Source organism: Kogia breviceps, chromosome 3, assembly GCF_026419965.1.
Source record: "Kogia breviceps isolate mKogBre1 chromosome 3, mKogBre1 haplotype 1, whole genome shotgun sequence".
NCBI lineage: Eukaryota > Metazoa > Chordata > Mammalia > Artiodactyla > Physeteridae > Kogia > Kogia breviceps.
Genome location: NC_081312.1, coordinates 181,309,519 through 181,331,278, shown reverse-complemented (window position 1 = coordinate 181,331,278; position 21,760 = coordinate 181,309,519). Strand labels below are relative to the sequence as shown.

The 21,760-nt window shown below is 47.2% G+C and overlaps 1 protein-coding gene across 3 annotated transcripts in view; it reads left to right on the top strand.

Annotated features, from left to right (window-relative positions):
- The window catches only part of FAM107B (family with sequence similarity 107 member B), a 220,526-nt gene that overhangs the window by 144,822 nt on the left and 53,944 nt on the right, over positions 1-21,760 (top strand). The window contains exon 1 of one of the 3 annotated variants that reach the window (XM_067030476.1): positions 7,868-7,933. The exons of the other annotated variants lie outside the window; for them this stretch is intronic. The gene's annotated coding sequence lies outside the window, so the exon portion shown is untranslated. Of the gene's footprint in view, positions 1-7,867; positions 7,934-21,760 lie in introns of those variants that run through there. 3 annotated transcript variants of the gene reach the window in all.

Sequence of the window (21,760 nt, the reverse complement as noted above, 5' to 3'; positions counted from 1 at the left end):
GAGGCAGAGTGCAGATAGCGGCCCAGGGACCAGACGTGCTCATCAGGTGGGGCCTGCGGGCTGTAGGAGACCAGGGGAGGGTTCTGAGCGGGAGGTGGTGGAGATCAGCCTTGTGTTTGTAAATACCCCCCTGCAGCCACGACTGCAGAGGCCAGAGTGGAGGCAGGGGGACCCGTGGGAGGCTTTCGTGAGTCCCCGAGGACTGGGATGGAGCTGGTGAGAAGTGGTTGGATGGATACCTGAAATATTTTGAGGATGGAACCCCCAGGACTTGGTCATGGATTGGGGCAGATATGGGAAAGGAGAGAAGTCATGAGTGATACCTCTGTGTTGAGCCTCAACCCCTGGGTGAAGGGGGCGCCGTTTACTGATCTGGGAAACTTGGGGGAGGATGACAAATGCGCTCAAAAAGCTCTGAAATGAATACTGTTAGGGTTCCCATTTCACAGATGTGGAAACTGAGGATTAGAGAAGCGACAGGTCTGCTGTAGGACTAAGCCGGGTCAGGATTAGCATCCAGGGCTGGTCCTTGCCCGAACCTAGCTAGCGTTCTCAGCCGCCTGGCTGTGCTCTGCAGACTATGTGAGTTTGCTGTCAGAATAGGTTGATGAGAAAGGACTTGTGCAAGCACGTTGAAAGCCCATCTTTTTTTTTTCTCAGTACAGCTTTATCGAGGCATCAGTTATATACCAGGCAGTTCACCCATTATAAGCACACAGTTCCGTAATGTTTAGTAAACTTGCACTGTCGAGCAGCAGTCACCCCAGTCCAGTTTTAGACTCTGTTACAGTCAATTCCTCTTTCCATCCCCAGTTTCAGGCAGACACTGATCTTCTGTCTCTAAGGTTATGCCTTTTCTAGAAATTTCCTACACAGAGAAGCATACAATACGTGGCCTTTTGTGTCCAGTTTTGTTCATTTAACAGAGTGTTTTTGAGGTCCATTCATTGTGGCACACCGTGTCTGCTCTTAAGGAACGTTCTTTGCCTTGGTCAGAAAGAGGTACTCTGTGCTGATGAGAATGATTTCCATGGAGATGGGCCTTCAGGTGATGATAAACATGATGGCTAGCATTTCCTGAGCATTTCCGATTATGCCAGGTGTGGTTTCATTCTTTATCTTCGGTGGTCTTCCAAGAAGTTCTGTGAGGGAGGTACCATTAGTGTTATAGTGATTTACAAATGAGGAAAGTAAGCATAGAGAGAGGAAGAAGCTTGCCCCAGGTTCTAAGAGCTGGGGTCAAATTTGGGCCTCCTCTCTGCAGAACTTTGCCTCGGCCAAGACTCCACATTCCCTTAACCCTGTTGATAAAACTTTTGACTCCTTAGCCTCAGAAAGGGCTTGGAATCCCAGGTGGAATAAGGCACCTACCAGGTAAATCTAAAACCGTAGCCTTAAGGAGGATATTTATATACTGCATTTTAGTTTTGGCATCATCACATGGAAATGATGATGTCTTAAAGTGATCCATTTGTGAAGGAGCTTTCTTAGGTATGGTGTGAGCATGGCACCAGATTCAAAACACATAATTATGTCATTAGGCAGAGCTTGTGTGTTTGAGTTGGTCTTAAATATTATGTGTACCAGAAGGGCCATTTTTTTGGTATGAAGTTTCCCAAGGCTGTTACCTTGTTATTAATGGGTGGAATTAGGCATCATGTATTTTTCAAAGTGTTCTATGTCATTATATTAGACGCTAATACAGTTTTCCCTTCTATGTAACAATCCTGCATTTTTTCCAGTTCATGTATAGAGTCCGTAGTGGAGGATTTTGTGTTCCCCGTTGCAGAGGAGTTCTTTGTGCGTCACAAACATCTGAACGTTCTGAGAAGGTTTTTACACACTTCATATCTTTCTGTCTGTACACTTGGGTGTTCATCTCGCTTCCTTCTCTCCCATTTCATAGGTACCCTGCTTGCTTCAAATGTTAACTTCTCTGTTCAGAGCATGCATTTTACGCTGTTCTCATGACTGGGTGTCCTGTGAAGCTCAAGGCTGCTAGAATCCTGTTGGCTATAATTGTGCTCGAGAACCTGTACATTTCCTCTCTAGATTGCCGCAGTTACTGCCTCTTTTTTCTACCAACCAGGATCTTCTGCGTCTGCTTACTGAGAGGTTCCCCTTCCTGTGCAGAGCTGGGTGTGGCCCAGCCATCCATGGCTCCGTCTCTGCTCACGGGCCCTGCCCTTTCAATGGGAGAGTGGCTGAATTGCCGTTCCAGAACATCAGAAGGCAAGGGGGGGGGGCAGCCCAGGAATACGTAGGACTCCCCGTCTTCCCTGCATTGATTTCACCCCTCATTAGCTTAAGAATGTCTTTTGATAGTTGGTTGCTCACACATTGCATTTGATATGCCTCTTGACCTTTTAACTCTAGAACAGCGCTTCTTCCCCCATCCTGTTCTCCTTCAGTTATTGCTTCGTGGAAGAAGCAAGTCAGTTAGTTGTCTTGTAGACGGTCCCGCGTTCTGGATTTGGCTGAGAGTTTTCTCTTTAAACGTGTTCCACTAACCTCTGTATTTCTGTAACCTGGAAGTTAGAACGAAAGCTTTATTAGGTTCGTTGATGTAAAACAGCCAGTTATTTTGCCAGCAAAATGGGTTTATTGGAGATCAGCAAAGAATCGCAATTTGGGACCTAAGACTTATGGGGACCCACAGGTAAGTCCAGAGAACAGAGGAGAGGAACATTCTTTTATAGAGGAGAAGGAGTTGGCCGGGACCGTTATAAACAAAGAGTCCATTGAAGGAAACTGGGAATTCAAAGTATAGTGGCTTTTCATTGGCTGACTTGTGAGAGCCTCTCATTGGCTGGGCTGTTGCCAGGCAAAGAGAAACCCTTCTTTCCTCCTGCTGAGTGGTGAAGTAATAACCTTCTTTCTGTTGGAGATGCAAAGGTATCTCTCTTCCTTGGGGTCTGCAGTTGACATAGAGTGGTAGGGCATGAGAACTCCCCCTTCTGGCTTCCTGATTCCATTTTAAATGAGGGCTCTGTTTATTATTTTTCATAGATTCACGTTCAGGTTTAGGGGGGCAAAATGAGTTTGTTGGCCGTGTTGTGCACTTCGTGTCCCATCGTCTCAGGACGGTGTCAGGTCGTCTCCCTTGTAGTGATATTGAGGTTGATCGTTGGGTCCATGTGCTGGGAGTTTGATCCTTTCATTGTGAATTTTCTCATCACCCTTTCTCCCGGGGTCTGTTAGGTTTCATTGAGTACTGTTGCCTGAATTGATCATTTCATTAGAGGTTGTTGATTCTCCTCTCTTGATGAGCATGTTAGTGAGTGTGAGGTGAGATTTAAACTGGCCAGGGTGTCTGCTTAGGGACAGCTAAAGAATTAACAGAGAAGCAATGATTGGCTTGGCGTTATCCAAGCATAGCGAATACTTCCAGTACTCAGTACTTCGTTAGAGCTCAATACTTCATTAGAGCTAATTGCTATTTGCACAACCTTTTATGAATGTTACTGTGCCAGGTTGATTTTATTGTAAGTCTTGTTTAGCAGCAACGTTAAATTCTGTCCGTATTTGCTAACTTGGGTGCTTGGCCATCACCTAAATTAAGAGATTATGACATGGGTTTATGGGTGAGAATGCCAAGTAATGGTGTAGACCATGATAGGTTATCTTCGTCAATAATCATTTAAAATTTCCTGACACGTAAGGACACGTATGCCTCATTTTTCCTTATAAAAGAAGTAAGTCACTGATGAGTTTAAAAATATAGGAGGTGAATGATAAATCTGAAATAGCTGAGTTTCTGTTCTGCCTGGATGGAAGAGAAATGGACCTCTGCTGGCAGCTTTCAACTTCACTGTCAAGATCAGAAAGGATGGATTATTGCAGTGTGTCCAGCAGGAAGTAATTGGGAGTTTCTTTTAAAGGTGGGGGGGTCATAGTAAATGAATTTAATTTGTGTGTGCTCCATGGCTGCCAGGGGCCACTGGGACATGTTACAGTAGCAATCTGATTTGGGGACAGTCGCAACATTTGAAGGCCCCTGGGATGGAAATATATCGATTCCTCCTGTTACAGGCAAGCCTGCCTTTTGCCAGCACATGTTCCTGGAAACCGCAGTGTGGAAACAATCTTCATAAAGCAGGTTCTAGGATCCCCACAGGCACAGTCTCATGATTAGGAGTTGTGCCTTGACTAGACCCTTGGTATCAAATAAATCGTGGCTATGACCAGTAAATCATAAAGGTGTGACAACTAGAAACCTAGAAGAATTTGAAATTAGAAACTACCCTGCATTGTCACAGAGGGTTTGAGCTTGGGGAAGCCCTAGAGATCAAGGGATCATCTAATCTAGACTCCTTATTTTTTTTTGGTGAATAAAACCACCGCTCAGACGTGTCAACTAGCTTGCCCAAGGCCACACAGCTCGTTATTGGTTGAGTTGGAACTAAAACTCATCCCAGGGTAACAGTCACTGATCCGTGGGTGTTTCTTACGCACATATAAATGCTTTGCACGGCACTGTTTTTGTGATCCTCGTCCCATGGCGTAGGACTTTAATTGACTATATTTTACTGAGGAACACACTGAGGTTTAGAGACTGTCTGTAATTTATCCGAGATAACACAGAACTCAGGTACGTTGGCCCTCCAGACCCGTGGGTTCTGCATCCGTGGTTTCAACCAACTTCTGATTAAAAAAAAAAAAAAAAAAAAATTCTGGAAAGTTCCAAAACGCAAAACTTGAATTTGCCATGCCCTGGTAATTAGTTACATAACATCTCCATTGTATGTACAACTATTTACATAGTATTTACATTGTATTAGGTATTACAAGTAATCCAGAGATGATTTAAAGTGTATGGGAGGACGTGCTTACGTTATATGCAAATACTTTACGTGAGGAACTTGTGCATCCATGGATTGGGGTATCCACAGGGATCCTGGAACCAGTTCCCTGCCAATACTGAGGGACAACTGTATTCACTACAGAAAATGTGGTTTATCCACCCTACGGTACTGTCTTTTACCTTAGCCATTCCTTCTTTCCTTCCTCTCTTTATCCTCCTCGTCCTCTGATTATCAATATTATTATTATTATTCTAACTTTATTATTCTTACGAAAGGAATTACTCCTAATGGCCCATAAACTTTGCCTTTCCATGGCTTTCCATTTACTCTAAAGATCTATATTAAACCCACCAGCTCTAATGTATTGTAAATATAGTCAATGGAAAGAGATGCACTAGGTATAATAAAGATTGAAACAATAAGTAACTTTGCTTGAATTCTTAGCATTTAAAAGCGCTTTTGGAACTTGAAAAAATTCCTTTGATCATTCTTTAAAAAAAGAAGATCGCCACTTATCCTTTCAGTACTTGAAAACATCACCAAGCTATTTCCTTACGGCAGGGCTGGAAAGCAGAAGTTCCTTCTGGGAGAGCCTCCGCATCTCTTGTTTCCTCTTCCCTCCCTCCTCTCTCTTCCCTTCCTCCTTCAGTCACATTCCGGGCAGTCCTGTGGCAGAGAGCTCAGCAGGAACAGGTCTGCTTTTAGGAGCGAGGGTGTGAAGGGTGGTGGGTGGGGAGCAGAGGAGGTGAGAAGTAGCCCCTGGAAATGGGAGAGGGTGTTGGTGTTGAGCGGTAGCTCTCATTTTGAAGCCTGCGGGGCTCACCTTGTATCCGCCCGTGCTGCCCACACAGAGCCCGGCGTGGGTGCCAGAGAGGTGGCTCTTCAACTGGATGATCTGTGTCACCTGAGTACAGAATGGAGTGGGGAAGCGCGGAGACCCTGGTAACATCCAGGGAAATCTCTACTTGGTTGTGGTTTGTACCCTGGTCCGGGGGTGACTTTAAACAGTTTGTGATAAAACAAAAACAGTTGGCTTGGCAGCTCTCCAAATAGGTGCCCAGGTAGGACTTTTTATTTGTTTGTTTCAAATCCTTCTAAATTGCAGTTCTTCGTGAGCTTCCTGTGTCAGACATGTAGCTGAATCTGTAATGATGGACTCTACCAACACTGCTTTTTTCCCTCTCTCCATCTGTGCTCGAAACAAAGCTGTCTACAGGTACAGTCTGGAAGACGCTGCATGCATGGGCTTCTCGGACCGTGGCGCAGAGCTGATTCATTTTAAATACTGCCTATTTATAGCCTCTTCAGAATAATGGTAAGACGGTAGATGTTCTCTCTACCGCCGCCGTGTAGGTTAACATGACTTTTTAAATGGAGATAAATGATGTTTTACTCGCAGATGACTCATTTCATAGTTCTCTTTAAATACACACCCTGCCATTTCTCTGAGATGTTTCACTTTAATAATCAGCCCATGTGGAGCATTCTCAGTAAGCTGTAGGCTTGGAAGGGGGACGAGGCCTTCCAAACGTGGAGCTCTGTATGGGAAACCGGTGCTCAGGGAAGCTGAGGACCCCAGCATCATACAGGTCTCCTTAGCGCAGATCTAGGACCAGAGCTCTCTTCCCTCGACTGCTTATTCAGCACGAGGCTTCCTTTGCTCTGACCTGCCTTACCTACCCTCACCTACCCCCATGGACCGGCACTTGCTGCCACAAAAGAACAAAAGCGAAAACAAAAGAGAAAACATCCTCGTTACCGGCATCCTGGAATGCGGGCGATGATTTTATTGCAGAAAAAAAATAATGTGTTTATTTTTATTTATTTATTTATTTATTTGCTGTACGCGGGTCTCTCACTGCTGTGGCCTCTCCCGTTGCGGAGCACAGGCTCCGGACGCGCAGGCGCAGCGGCCACGGCTCACGGGCCCAGCCTCTCCGCGGCACGTGGGATCCTCCCGGACCGGGGCACGAACCCGTGTCCCCTGCATCGGCAGGCGGACTCTCAACCACTGCACCACCAGGGAAGCCCCCCAAAATAATGTTTTAAAGAAAAACCTCATGTTGTCATCCTAAAAAACTTTCTTTTCTTGATGTGTGTGTTCTTAGTTCTTGTTCGTTCTAATACAAACGCTTAAAAACGCTAAACGTTAAAAATAGTTATTTATACCATCAGCAAAAGCCGAGGTGTATGTTTAAATGTCTGAGAGCTCTCTTTGCTGATGTTGTCTGTTGTGCATGTTCTGAGTTTTAGGGCTAAGCTACTTCCTGTGTGTGAATAAACGCATGACGTCTTTCTCTGTAAACAAATACGTGAGACTACATTTCTCTAAATGAGAATAAATGTATGCGTTCTTCCCATGATTTTGGAAGAGTGCTTCTCACGTCACCGTCCCCTGTAAGCCTTCTTTCGAGTGTTTGTTGTCTTGACTGGTTCTGACGTTGGCATGCTAGGAAGAGCATGAACCTTGTGTCTGGTAGACCTCTGTGAGCCCAGCTTTTCTCCCCTCTAGAACGCAAGTATTCGGTAACGCAGGTACATCACCTGGCCGGCGCCTGCACGTAGGCGCTGACTAACGTTAGTGTCCTCTCTGTGTCTGCTCTGCGTGCACCTGGGTCTGGATGTGATGTCGTACCTGATTATTTTCACCCGCCCGCTAGAACAACGTGATTCAGTCCCGTGAGGACTCAATTCGAGGTTGCCCCGGGTTTGGAGTGAGTGTCTGCTTCATCCTTACCGTCCGCATGGCCTTCTACACCCGACGCGCTGAGCCAGTCGTAGGAGCAGAGGTGGAGAGAGAGAGAGATGTGGCTCAGGAAGCTGGGGATGGATGATGGCCAGAGCCGGAGCTCTGGAGCCTAACTGGAGAGTGGACAAGGCACCGCTGGGCCCGAGGGCGTGGGTGCGGCTGTGAGTCAGCCCGGGTGCTTGACTCAGCCCGTAGCAGTGGGCTGGGCCGAACGGAGGTTCGGGACCTATAGGCAGGCAGGGTTCTTAGGAACAAAGACAAGTGCTGTGGAGGAGGAAGGTCTTCCGTGGCCCAGGATGGAAGTGAAGGAGGGAGGATACGACCGAAGTGGGAGTGGAGCTGCGGGGTCAGGCATCCGAGGCACAGAGGAGAGAATCAGGTCAGTAGGTCGCCCGTCGCCAGGAGTCCCCCAGGGGTGCTGAATAAAGGCTCTCACCCGTTCATTTGTCGGCTCACGGGCTCCTGTAAATGCAGGGACTGATTGCTGAGTGAGGGCCCTACACCCCCAGACGAGCGGGTCGCAGGGTCAGCGGTGCATGGCAGGAGAGCAGCCTCCTGGTCCCTCCTGGTTTGTTGGCGGAGAAGCTTGGGGTGCACACGTCTTCTTTGTCCAGTGTAACTATGAGTAGAGCCTCACCCACACCCAGAGTGACGCGGTCTGGTTGATAGAGCATGTGGTCGTCCTTCGTACGTGTCCTCAGTTGCAGGTAAGTATTTGCCGTGTGCGTGAAAAAAATCCCGATCGGAGGTTTGTCTGTCGTGAGGTTCTGCGGTGAGCCTGAGGCTTATTACCTGCCTCACTGAGGGAGCTTGGCTACCACCTCTTTGCTCCTTAATTGAACTCTAAGGAACACCCTGCATTACGTTTTCCCACGTTCTTTTCTCTCTCGGTTTGTCTGCGATGATGGCAGTGAGCCGCGAATGCCGTAAACAGTCATCTAGCTGCTGGTTGCGCCATCAGCACCTCTTTGCCGGGAGCTCCTCAGGAGACCCTGCTGGCTCCCTGGGGTGCAGTAGCCCCACCGAAGTAACACCTTGATGTCAGGGGTTGCTGAAGAAAGGAGGAGGAGGAGGATGCTTTGCCTTCTTTTACTGGTCACCCTGATGAGAAGGGTTTTGGAAGGTCTTGCTTGAGGGTCTGGGTGTTGGGGCGCGGGACAGGGGAGGTAGGTAGGGCGGGGTAAGCAGGGCCCAGGGTGCCATCATGAGGCTGTTGCAGACACACCCCAGGGATTTCTTGTTCCCTTTGGCCTGGATTCTCTGTGCCTTCTGGTAAGAGCTTCGTTCCCCAGAGAAAGAGTGGACGAGCTCTGTGATACCAGCGTCACACAGGATTAGCCAGTCAGATAGTTTGATGGCTTTGTTTGTGATGAAATGGGGGGAAGACTCAGAGGGCTTGCGTGCCCCGGGCTGAGAGAGCAGGCCCCGGCTGCGCTTCGCCCCCGTGGAAGGTACCTCTGCACCTTTGGATTTCTCTGTGGTCACTGGCTTGTGGACTGCGTTCTTCCATCTCGGATTGGAAACTCCGAGGGCAGGACCTTGTCATCCTATCTCGTCCTACCCAGCGTCAGGGCTTCTTCCTAAGTAACTGCTGCTGTTCGGGGTCGGGCATGGATGCGGGATTCAGACCCTGAGCGTGGCCGTCTGTTGAGTGGTGCTGGGCCAGCTTCATAAAGTTCGCACAGCACCTGAGGAGGGCTGGGCCTCTGCCGTCAGGCTTTGTTTCAGACGCAGTGTGGGTCAGCATCTGAGGTCTGCAGGAGGAGCTCCAAGTTCCTTTTAACAGCATCGTTCACTTCTGTTCTTGTATCTTTTTCGTCCCACATTTCCTGAGCTCAAAACCCTCCTTGGTAAGGACTTGCCTTGAAACACACACAGACACACACACACACGCCACCACTGCCAACAACAGCACAACAGATCCTTTTAGGGGAGAGTGCTGTCCTGTACTGTATCCCCAGGCCCTGGAGCTCAAGAAGAATGGGCCTTGTGAAACCACTGCAGAGGGTCCCGGCCGTGTGGAAATACAGAAGACCGTTCTGGCGAGTGGACGATCTTGTGCGTCTCTGTGTTTTCCTTTCCTTTGCTTCTGTTGGTTAATTACTTCCAGTGTGAACTTCTCCCCATCCTTGCTGGCAGCATGCTGGCAAGTAAATGTGCAGGTTGGTTGGGTGGGACCCCGTCTTCTTCCTGCACCCCACCCACTCTGTCTTTACAGTTTGGGTGGGGTGGCTGTCAGGCCACGACTTCTGTGACCCCCTCCTTTGTTTTAACATCTTTATTAGAGTATAGTTGCTTTACAGTGGTGTGTCAGTGTCTGCTTTATAGCAAAGTGAATCACACGACCCTTTTTTAAAAACTAGAGGAAACAGAGAGCTGTGCCACCAGCTTGCGACCTCCCCTAGATGAAAGGATATTAAAATGGAAAAGGGCAGTGGGCGGGCGGGCGGGTGGTTGCTTGCCCAGGAAAGTGAGTTTGCATCCTGTTTTCAGAGTTCTGTGGTCCATACCATGGTTCTGCATTTCATGTCACTTGTGGTTAATGAATAGCAGATACTTTTCCTGTAGTCTTTTTGGTTCTGGGTTGCATACATTTCCCCAAAGAGTCCTGACTGGATCTTAAATAAGACCCAGACTGTCTTATTAGCTAAGTGGAAAAGGAAATGTCCTCCCGCCTCTGCCTGGGTAACTTCCCTCTAATGTGTATTTTTCTCTGTCCAGTTTCTTTAAATGGAGAAGTAGTGTGCATTGGTGGGCTTTGAATCTTGCTGCTTGGTTCCACCTTGTGGGCCTGCAGTTTACTAGCTCTATCAGTAAAATGGGGATAATAATAGTACACACTTGGTAGAGTTTGGCAGGAATACAGCTAGTGCACCGGCGGAGTGCCTGCATATAAGTCAGCACTCAGTTCAATGTTGAAAAATGTGGATATTGATAATGACATAAACCTCAGTACTCTGGTGCTGTTTTTGGGACTGTTATCCATCTCCTAGGGGTGTGGTCACCCTCTATTCTTTAATCATGATCAGAGGGAATTGTCTGAGAACTTGTGCATACATTTCTGGGGTTGACAAGGAAGAATATTTGAAATTGGGAGCGGCCCAGAAAACCCGGATCCCTTGGGTAACTTGCAGCAAACAGGATGCTGGTAATGTGCTCTCTGGTTGGAGACCGGGTTTTATTTTAATGTACCTGGAGTTTTATCTGCCGTCACCAAGACTGTGTCAACAGAATGCCTGAGCTTGCCCCAGCAAGCGTCGCATGCAATTTTAAAACAATCTTCCTCAACACCCTAAAGTGTACCTCTTTATGGTAGTGGCTTTGATTTCAAAACCTGCAGGGGTGGACCCCTGCAGATGAGCCCAAGTCAGACGTCCCCTGGGACCTCCCGATGGTTTTTATCAGGCTGGGCGGGAGACTTCTTTCAGCATCTTCCAGGCCAGTTGATTCCCACAGCGTTTGGCGGCGTGCGACTCTGAGACCTAAATCAGCCGCTGCCCCAAGTGAGAGAGTCTTTCAGGAGCTGGCCGCGCCCTGTCACCTCGCAGGCCTAGTTTCCAGCCACTTTCCTCTTCCGTGTGCTCCAGCCGGCCTCTTTTCTGTTTTTCCTCATCACCCTTTACAGAATCAGGCCCCTGACCCTCTTACGCTGCTCACTTGTCCTCCTCCCCCAGGCGCTTGCAGACACCTTGTCTGTTCACCCTGCCCTCGCCCCATCACCAGAATAGAAAGTCCACGAGGCACCGAGACACTGCTTTGTTCTCTCACAGGCGGGCCTTTGCTGGACCCCCAGGTGCCCTTTCGGTAGGTGAGGTGGCCCCCCTCCTACCTCCAAAGCAGCACAGGGTAAGAGGTCGTTAGGTTTTTAAAAAATTTATTTATTTAATTTACTTATTTTTGGCTGCGTTGGGTCTTCGTTGCTGCTCGTGGGCTTCTTTTGTTGTGCAGCACGGGCTCTAGGTGCACGGGCTTCAGTAGTTGTGGCACACGGGCTCAGTAGTTGTGGCGCACGGGCTCAGTTGCTCTGCGGCACGTGGGATCTTCCCGGACCAGGGCTCGAACCCGTGTCCCCTGCCTTGGCAGGCAGATTCTTAATCACTGCACCACCAGGGAAGCCCAAGAGGTCGTTAGGTTTTAATCACCAAGGGTAACCGAATCTTCTGTGTTCTCAGTATGCCGGCAGAGGGAGGTATTTGGGAAGAGCATTCTGCAGAATACTTTATTTTAGGTTCCATCTGGGCCTGAAGTCAGGATCTTGGGAGGCTAAATATGAGGTCAGGTTAGCATTACCTTTCAGTGAATTAAAATGAAGGAAAGGCCAGTGAATTCAAGGCCGGGCATAATCCTATGCCTTTGGCCTTTTAACAGTTTTTTTTGTTTTTAATAGAAAATAGACATGTGTTCAATGCACTTTTATTTGTGGGTAAATGAGTACAGGATATTAGCCACAGTGTTGCCCCTTGTTCTTTATATAAAGTCCAAGTGGGGAGCTTCTTTGAGAAGTTTTTTTCTTTTTTTCTTTCTCTTGGGAAGGAAGATGAAATGCCAGTTTTTTTCTGATGAGAAGTATATAACTTTTTTGGGGGGAGTTCTGGCCACTAGGAAGCTCAAAACCACCTTTAACACTCAGATCTGGAAATTATATTAGCCATAGTGTATCCCACTTTGGCTGTTCCTTCTGTAGTGTGGCGTTAATGTTTAAATTCTGTTTATCTAGTTGCATGTATGACTTTTGTTTTGAGGCATCCTGAATATTCTTTGGAAAGAGCTAGAGAATATGACACAACAGTTTTATCTCCTCTCATCTCCTAATGAGAGGTATTGAATAGCCCACTTGCCTTTGAAATTCTGTTGCCTTGTGTGTTTTTGCTTGGGTAATGCAACTGACAGAAATTTCTTTATTTGCTTCGGTAGAATTTCCATTTCTTTGGTTGATAAACCCAAGGAAGCCATTTTCGGGTACTTTCCAGCCGGATAGGGAAGTAGGAACTTGTAAATAAGAGTACAATTTTGAGGTGACTTTCTCACTGGTTTTATCTGGTTTATTCCAGCTGCGAGATTTTGGTTACTTTGCAATAGAAGGCTTTAAAATAAGTACGCATTGTTGTAGGGAGACCAGATAACTCACATCTGAATATTAAAATACAGTTTCTTAAGTGTTGCTGTTTCCGGAGGATTCGAGTGTTTTCGTTCAGTAACTTAGGCTCCTTCCTGTGTTCAAAGATGTACCCTAATTGCTGTGAATGTTTACAAGCTATGCTTGAATAGCTGAACCTACTTTCCAGAAGCTTATATTCTAATAAATGAGTTTTTATAATTGGTGTGTCAAATTGGTAACTATTTCATAAGCAATTAAGGAAATACCTTTCCCCTTAGAGGATCAGTTCATTTACTGGCTTGAGTTTAACGCGTAATTCGATGAGTGGGTCTTTTCCAGGTTATTTGGAACAGGAGGTTTTTCCGAGAGACAGAAATGCATAGAAAGTGAGTGTGGTATTTGGCTTTGTTACGATTTTGGGAAAGTCTTAAAATGAAATTTGTGAACAAGGCTCTCATTTTTAGCATGCACTGAAATGAAAATATTCTGTACTTTGTGGAGAGTCTGATTGGAAAAGGCCCTTAAGATAGTGCTAAATCGCAGATGAATTAAATCACTGCATTCTTACGTTTGATTCCACCTGTACAGTGTTTTGATATCAGCAGTGATTTGTTGGGCAAGATGTACATATTTCTCTTCTGCCTCTTTCTCGCTCATTTTAATCTCTTCCAAAATAGTCATGTTTTTCTTTTACTCAGCAGGAATTCCTAAGTAAATACTTCTTTCTGCTGGTGACTGAGGTGGAGTTCGTGTTCTTTTCTTGCCTTGTCAGTGGTCCCTAGTTGCTCTCTATGGGGAACAGATCCTGAATGAAGGATGCTGTATTTATAGCAAGGATGAAAAGTGAACAGTTGGCGAGATCCCATCTCTTGTCAAGTCTGAGATGGACTTTTTTTTTCTCCCATTGAAGACTGGTCGTATTTATAAGGTCGTGGTCTTATTTCAGAATCTCCAAAGGAAATTGTATCTGTGATAGAGAAGGATCTTGTTTATTCTAGATTTTCCGTCACTGACATTGAGAAGGTTACTCAAAGAGGTTTGGCAAAGTGAAGAAAGATGAAAAATGGATTGAGTTGGTGGGATGTGTTAATTCACCTGATGTTCATTAAACTCCGAATGTAAGACCCAGCGTCCTGGGCGGGTAGGTAAGGATGCAGGATACTTACCCTCGAGGAGCTTACATCTAGTTAGCGAGGCTGAGCCCATACTTTGAGTTAACACGTATGTTAGACAAAGTAGTTGTTCATTCTGTTGAAAGTAAAGTTGGTACCACTTTGCTTTTTGCACTTTCCTGATTGGAAGAAAGCTTTGTACTTCCATGCACTTGCTCTGGGCCTGAGACTCAGGGCCCACGATGCCCTTTTTTTTTTTTTTTCGGTGCGCGGGCCTCTCACTGTTGTGGCCTCTCCCATTGCAGAGCAGGCTCCGGACGCGCAGGCTCAGCGGCCACGGCTCACGGGCCCAGCCGCTCCGCGGCACATGGGATCCTCCCGGACCAGGGCACGAACCCGTGTCTCCTGCATCGGCAGGCGGATGGATTCTCAACCACTGCGCCACCAGGGAAGCCCTACGATGCCCTTTCTATACATAAAAATAGGTGTCAGCTTAAGGACTGAGTTCGGTTGGGAAGCACTGGGGAAAAGGACCATCCTTAGATGGTATCAGTCATAGAACCTTTACTGAAGCTTGGTTTAACTCATCCCATTTCCCAGCCTGCTGCAGCCCCAGAAATGTTTATTGCTGGACAGGGTTTATTTGGAGAAAAAATGACTTTCATACTGGACTTGTATGTGAATAGAAAACTGTGGTTTATAAGTAGATAACGTTTATTCATATTTGTGGTAAAAACTTTGGGCCTCCTTAACCGGAGTTCCCACTGTGGACGTGTGTTGTCACGGTATAAGGATAGGTTTATAGATCTAAGTTTAAAGGACAGTTAGGGAAACTGGATCTGAGATTAGGGTGAAGGAATAAGGCCCCTCCTACCTTCCTGAGGGCTGAACTCCTCAGATCTCAACTTTAAAAAGCCAGGGCAAAAAAACCGTGATATTAATCAGCGTACCTTTGAAAGGAAAGGAGTTTTTTTAAAAAGAAACAATTGTTTGATCAAAAAAAACCTGGCCTGATTATTTTCATTTTTGACCTACTGCTTGAAATTGGTGTTTTAATTTCTTCAGTTTCCTTGTTTTTAATAGAGGCGACACATTACTGATCCCAAAATACTTTGGGAAGATTTAATCTACTCAAATACCCTTTCTCTGTTCAGCGTTCTGATAATTTCTCCTCTATTCAACTAAATTTTCGTAGTGTTTCAACCTTTTTATCAACACGTATTTTTTTTGAGCATTACAACTCTCTTTCATTTTGTAATAAACATCCTTATTTCTGTTTTACAGCTGGAAAAAAACTAAGGTTCAGTAGTGTAAGTCGAACACACTGTTAGGATTCTAATTGTTTTAGGAAAAAAATGCCCAGTCTTCGCTCCTCTGTTTCTCCTTGACTCTGGCGCAGCTGCCACCCTGAACGCCTTCTGACCCCAGATGTTGGGGGGCTTTTTCCGCCACCAAGCAATTCTCTGGGACACCGGCTGGGTGTCCTGCAATTCCCTCAGTTCTGTTACGATCTACCTGGAAGTCGGTCCCAGGAGACCGCCCCCTCCCCTCTTCACACGCCCATCTCCAGTTGTAGGTCCCCGGGTCCCCCACAACTTCTGTCTGACTCTGCTACAAATCGGAAGGTCCCCGTGGCCTCTGCCTCTGATTCAGTTATTGGCTAGAACAGCTCACAGAACTCAGGGAAACACATTTACCAGGTTTTTTTTTTTTTAAAGGGTATGGTTAAGGGTATAGATGAACAGCCAGGTGAAGAGATACAGAGGGCAAGATCTGGGAAGGTCCCCGAGCACAGGAGTTCTGTCCCCATGCCTTTGGGGTGTGTCACCCTCCCGGTATATGGACATGTTCACCAACCCGGAGGCGCTCTGAACCCCATACTCTGGGGATTTTTATGGAGGCTTCCTCACATAGGCTTGTTCAATAATTGACTCTATTTCCAGCCCCTCTCCCTTCACCAGAGGAGTGGGGAGTGAGGCTGAAAATTCCAAGCTTCGAATCATGGCGTGTGGTCTTTCTGGGGCCCGGCCGCCATCCGGGAGCCCCCCAGAGTCACCTCATCAGACCAAGGGACGCTCCTGGTGTTCTTAACCATTTAGGAATTTACAAGCGTTTCAGGAGCTCTGTGTAAGGGACAGGATCAAAGACCAAATATTGGAAGAAGAGAGGCCCCCAGTTGCTCTTTTTTAGGAGTTCTCTGGCTAGAACTGGGGGCAGGGACCAATATATATATTTTCTATTATCTCACACTAATGCTACAGATTACAGATTTCTTCCCAGTTGTGCTGAGTTCACCAGGATTACATAGTATAGAAAGCCTTCATCTTTTAGGAGAATTTCCCAGTTGTTGACCGCTTTCTAACTCAGGTTTTTGTTTTTTTTTTAAATTTTTGCTTTTAACTGTGATAAAATGTATATAACATAAAATTTACCATCGTAACCATTTTTAAGCGTACAGTCCGGTGGCATTCGGCACAGGCACGTTGTTATGCAACCAGCAGTGTCATCTGTCTGCAGAACTTTGTCATCTTCCCACGTGGAAACCGTACCCAGTGAACACCGACTCCCTATCCTGCTCTCCCACAGCCCCCCTGCGCCCCGTGAAATGCTTTCTATCCCTGTGAAAACGGCTACTCCAGGCATTTCATGTGAGTGGAATCACACAGCACTCGTCTTCCTGTGGCTTTTGATTCATTTCACTTCACATAAGGTCTTCATCCACGGTTCATCCATACGTGGTAGCGTGTGTCAGAATTCCAGTCCTTTTTAAGGCTAAATAGTATTCCACTGTATGTATCGGATACATTTTGTTTACACACTCATCTGTTGATGGATCTGTTTTTTCTATTGTGGGTCACAATCAGCATTTCACAACATAAAATACAGCAGGAAATGTTTGCCTGTATTAGGGATCAGTACCATTTTGTGAAGTGTGTGTGTGTGTGTGTGTATGTGTGTGTGTGTTGTACTAAGTCCTATTGATTTTTTACATTTTTTACAGGCAGTGTAGAGCGGAACACTTTGGGATCTCCCGGGTCTTATGCCACTTCTCACGTAGAGAGGTCTGCGGTGTTTCCCATGTTTCGGGTGGGGTGGACTGGGAAAGAAGGAGCAGGAAGAATAGGGTACCTCATGGGGCCTGGTTGTTTGTTTTAAGTGTCGTGTGTCCACAGTGAGACACTCGGAAGGAATTCAAGTGAACCCAGTGGCCAGACAGCATTGTTTGTAAACAGTTTTCAGGGTTTTCCGTGGAACCTCACCTCTTTCTCCTGTCTTCCTGGGGTGCTTCTCCCGCGCCCTACGCCCCACAGGGCAATGAATGAGGCAGGGCTGTGTCACCGGGAGAGCCTGCAGCTCCCGTGTGACGGGCTTGGGGCAGGAGCTGGCAAGGACCGTGGACCGGACCTGAAGTCAGTTCACTGAATATTACGTCTCATTCACGCCTCCGCGGTTGCCCTTTCACACTCTTTGCCTAGATCTAGATTTGATATTTCCTAATAATTTCGCACCAACAATCTAAACCCGCCTTGGTTTAGAGGGGCAGACCCTTCAGCCCAGAGGTCACTCGGGTATTTGGAGAGAATTGGGACTAGCGCTCAAGCCCCTTCTTCCCCTGATGCCATTTTTCTCACGGTATTAAATGCTTTCCCCCCCAAATAGAAGCATCAAAGCATATTTTATGAGCGGACTGTTGCGTCATGAATTACGATGCTTAGGAGTGCAGATTTGCATTGTCTCAAAAGCCCGGATGGGATATGCATTGTGGGGTTACCGGCAATGTTAGAACTCCACCTCCGCTCCTTGGGGAGGGGATTTGTCAGTAGTTGGAAAGGTGAATCGAGAGTGATTGAGGTGTGTGAATGTCGGGCTGGGGATGGCGCACATGCAGACCTGGGGAGATCCCAGTGTGTTTGGGGTGTGCGTGCGTATGTGTGTGTGGTTATACCACTTAATGAGGGAGCTGATTCTTAGGGGGAAGTGTTTGCTTTCGTTAATAGATTTCACTTAGCTTGTATAGAAGGAACTTGCTTGCAAGCAAGCTCTGCTGATGTTTTCTGCACACGTGCTGGCACAGACAGCGTGTTCCATCTGGAAGGTCGTAACTGGTACCAGGGTTGGAACAGTTTGTTTTTCATTGTTTGCTCTCCTTTCTGTGCCTGATGAGGTCATGCAGCTGCACACAGAGCTGATGCAAACTTTCCTGCTTTCCGAAGTTGCTACATCTCCCTTTGAACTTTAACTCTGACTGTTTTGATTTCCAGTAAGAGAGCTTCTTGGTGGGGTGCGGGGCTGTGGTGGTAAATCCTTGTTCTGGGTGCTTTTCTTTATTGCTAGAAAAGAGTACTGCTGTTGGGAGGTGCGTTCTTACTGTGATCTTTTTATCTGTTGCCTTGAACAAGGAGCCTGCACACCTCCAAAGAGATCAGTGTTCATTCTCCACGACGTTTGGTTGCTTGTGCCTTGAGTAGGTGACAGTGTGGGGTGATCTTCTGGGCCAAGTTTCTCTTACTGAAGGATGATTTTTTAAAACGTTGGCTGTTGATGATGAAAGCATAAATACATGTTTATCTGAGGTCATAATAAACCTTGAGATCTTCCCCTGGGCCACTGAAGAATCTAGTCCTTCAAATGTGTGAACTTGAACTTGTGGATTTAACAAAACAGAAGATCTATACAAGACTAAATAAAAAGTCACATCTTGTTATGGTTTGGGATGTCGTGTCTTTGCCAGGGAGAGAGAGTTCTGTAAGAGGCTGTCTTGCGGTCATAAACTACCTTTTCTACCCCCCCCCCCGACGATTTCTTCCAGTGCCCCCGCCATCTCTGTCAAACTCTGGATGAGTTGCCCTTTGCTCACCTTTAAAAAATATCTTTTGATGTTGAGTAGGTTTTGTCTCCATTATTTTATCCAGGCTCCATTCAGCGTCTGGGCTCCTGATGGTTAAATTGTGCGTTTTCTTTGCAGATCTCCACTTCTGGTACAATGTGACTCTCCAGTGAAAATTACTGATGTGTATTTTGAAGTACTTCATTTTAGCAAAATAGCACTTGCTTGGCAGTTGTTTTGCTCCTCATCTCCACTTTCTCCCTGGTGGTTGTGGGTGTAAAAAAACACAAGCTTGTGAAAACAGCAGCAAACACTCCGAGAGGCCTTGGTTTTAATTTGCTGCTTATTCCTTGGTGGGGTTGAGGAAAGGTGCTTTCTTGGGCGTCCATTATGGAAACAGGATTTTCAGTCCCTGTTCATACCTGTCTAATGACCAAAGGGATTTAAATGCTCTCCTTCATCGTGGTGTCATAACTTCCACAGTAGCTTTGACTTGAGTTGCTACTACTACTTCACACTCCTCCCTGCCCTAGGTGTGCACAGGTATTTGGTGACACGGTAATGCTGATACAGACAAACAGATCACACACACACTTTTTTTTTTTTTTTTTGCTGGGTGCATTTGCAGTGTCTTTTCGTTTGAGAAAAAAAAAAAACTACGGGCTACCCTTGCTGACGTACGGCTCTTACCTACCTTCTGCACCTTCATCTTTGTATAAAAATAAAATGTTCAAAAGCAGTGATACATGCCATCTTAAGTAATAATGGCTTAGCTTTTGAAAGCGTTCATTTACGGAAGAATTCTCTTTCTGAAAGCGAGGAAAGTGGTTTAGAAATACCCAGTTATTGGTAACCATGTTAGTGGAAAATGGGCTTAGTTGGTGGGGATTTCTGCTGTACTGTCTGCGTTCGGGTTTTTGCTGGGCCTCTGGCTCTCCCAGCCTGCGTGGTGGGGCGTGGAGCCGAGGCTCTGTCTGTCACGTCCCTGGATCCCGGGAAACTGCAAAAGCACACCTGTGAGGCTGGCCAGTCCTGCTTCTTCAGGAAGCGCAGACTGGAATTGACGGGGAAGGTGGGGAGCTCGTGGGCCATGTGAGAGAGGAGGCAACAGCCCTTGCTGTCCCTCCCAGGGACTAAATGTCGAGTAGCCATCATATCTCCTGGTGACCCGTGAGCTTACTGTACATTTATGTTTGGTTGGGACCCTGCAGCCCCAGGCCTGGCTTATTAACTCTGTCTTCCCCAAAGCTTGAGAGCAAGGTTAGACTGAACACAGGTACCTGAGTCATTCTTGAGTCAAGGACCTTTTTTTGCATATTTTTTTTTTCCAAATAATACGAAAACCTTTTTGCTGTTTCACGGTTGAATTTTTCTACCTTCCATAAGACTTAAATCTCCAGATAGCATAATCGTAACACGCACGCATGTGTGCACATACACACATGACAGAAAACGCAACTCACCACGACACAACGCACGTAGACCCTCCCCTTCTTCTATGGTGATGCGAAAACTGGAGCATTTTATTGTCAAGAAATGTATGTCTGTACTCTGTTTCTGTGTTAGTCATTGGCAGTGATATCAGTAAATCCATGAAGATCTTCATGAAACAGATACCTGGGAACTGAGTCCTGAGAGGAAAGGACTTTTTAGACAAGGACCAGAGGAACTCACTGTAGAGCTTTGACAATTCCTAATCTCTTTTCTTCAGGATAAACCTCTATCTATCTTTATACCATTATCAAAATGTCCGTGTGTTAAGATACACACGTGCTTCTGCGGCACACACGCTGTGGGACACCAGCTCCCCTAGAGTCTCCACTTAGCGTGTCACCAGCCGTCCATCCCGCGAGCCACACGGTGGGTGGTACACCCACCCCACTGCCTTCCCCCCTGCAGTTACCTCGGTGGGCTCCCCCAGCCCCGGAACTCCTGGAACTGTCCTCCGAGGACCGTTCTGTGCTTCCTTAGACTTGCAGACTTTTCCACGATGCTGTGCCTCTTGTCCCACCGTCAGCCAGCTAGCTTCTCCGCCAGAGTCTTTCCTTCACTTCCTGGTCCTAGTCCTGATGGAGCCCAGCTGCTTCTCCCACGTCTCGGGATGGGGCCCCCGCTTCTGCTGGCTCTCACAGCCTTCCTCTTCTGCTGTCTGCTCCTCCGAGGCTGACCTCAGGCATGTTCTGCCTCTGACGCTCAGTGCCGTCACGCGCTGTTCGTGTCTCCTCATCCGTTGAGCGTTTTGGCACCTGGATGGCGACCTTCTCCACCTGGGGTAGTTGTGAGAGCTGCCTGGGTGATTCCAATGCAGCCGAAGCTGGGTGACCAGCAGTCCCGGTTTGCCCAGGCCTTGGGGGTGGGGCTTTCTTCGATGGGGGGGGGGGGGGCTTTCAGTTTTAAAACCATGCCGGTTTGCCTGGGACTGGGGCCTTTCCCAGGACACGAGACTTGGATGCTCAAACTGGGATGAGTGGGCCACCCTGAAAGGGTCACTGTTCCAGGTTTTGTTAATACCGGGAACAGCTCCTTATCTGGAATTCAGAGGTCCCACTTGATGGCCAGAACCTTCTATCCTTCCAGTTCACCTGACAGACTATGCCTAGTATCTTCAGAGTTTTGGCTTTCCAGGTCCCTTTCCAGCCCGTGGCCCCCGCGTTCACCTGGCGTGTCCACCATGCCCTGCCTCTGCTTTTCTAATTCCCTGGCCAGCATTTCACCAAGATGCTTATCGATCCACCGAATCCCCTCCTGCCCGCCGTCCTGGCACATCCCATCCCTGGAGGGTTGGGCAGCCCATGGCCTCTGCACCTGCCCCTGGACTGCCAGGTTCCTGTCGGAGAAAAAGGCACACAGATGCGGCAGCAGAGTCTGGTCGTCAGCTTCCACACGGCCTGGAAGTCGACTGATTTCTTCATCTCCACTCCCACTGTCCCTCACGACCATTTTCAGTTCTCTCAACAGTTCTTAAATCTCCAGTTTCATCGTCAGCCCCGCCCCTCCTGCTGGTCCCTCACTCTCAGCAGGTGTTCTTTCCACGGCTGATTAAAGCAGTTGTGTGAAGGCCCTTTGCAAATCCGCTTTCTCCTGGATCCTCCTCTCATCTTTCTGTTCACAGTGTAAGAGGTATTCATCTCCCTCACTTTCTAAAGATCAGTTTCCTCCGTCACCATC